The sequence below is a fragment of the Acanthisitta chloris genome, unplaced genomic scaffold (genome assembly GCF_000695815.1).
Source record: "Acanthisitta chloris isolate BGI_N310 unplaced genomic scaffold, ASM69581v1 scaffold642, whole genome shotgun sequence".
Lineage (NCBI taxonomy): Eukaryota > Metazoa > Chordata > Aves > Passeriformes > Acanthisittidae > Acanthisitta > Acanthisitta chloris.
The window spans coordinates 4,644-5,551 of NW_008658600.1; positions in this window are offsets into that span (position 1 = coordinate 4,644).

Sequence of the window (908 nt, forward strand, 5' to 3'; positions counted from 1 at the left end):
GGATGAAATCATATCTTAAGAGACAGGAGACAAGTCTAGAGGAGGAACAACCGAGGCTTGGAAGAACCTTGCCAATGTTTGCAACTTTTATTAGTCTCAGTTTGGTGTTTTGTTTTGTTTTTTTATTGGTGGAGACAACTACTGAAAACGTCAAAAAACTCCCAAATGTGAAGGAAAAAAAAACAAACCACAACCCTGTTTGAGAGGTCTTACAAATATCCACAACGTGCTCAAGAACCCGTAGCAGAGGTCAGGGAGGAAAGGAACTCCCAATTCCCAAGGGAGAACAAAACCAAAGGGGAAAAAAAAAACACCCCAAAACCCCATGGTGGAGACAACTACTGAAAACGTCAAAAAACTCCCAAATGTGAAGGAAAAAAAAACAAACCACAACCCTGTTTGAGAGGTCTTACAAATATCCACAACGTGCTCAAGAACCCGTAGCAGAGGTCAGGGAGGAAAGGAACTCCCAATTCCCAAGGGAGAACAAAACCAAAGGGGAAAAAAAAAACACCCCAAAACCCCAAATGAAATCATTTTATTCTATTCTACTTCAGATGCTAATCTACCATCTGCTAAACCACAAATCCTTCCCACTTAGTCCCTTTTTCAAGATCCAGCTAGAATGCTGCTTTAAAAAAAAAACCAAAAGTCTCTCCCTGGAACAACGAGCACCTTGCAAAAGGGGCTTCAAAAATTCAGGATCAAACCAAGGATATTGTCTCTTGCCATCCAGTAATCACAGGGAACTAAGTGGCAAAGGTTGTAGTGCAATTGCCTGGGTGGGGTGTGGAGTTGAGGGGTCCAACGTGCCCTTGGCCCCTTCCAGCTCTCTACTAGTGCTGCCTTGTTCTCTCCCTCTGACTTGAGGTCCTCCAAAGAGAGGGGAAGACTTTCCAGTGACTTCA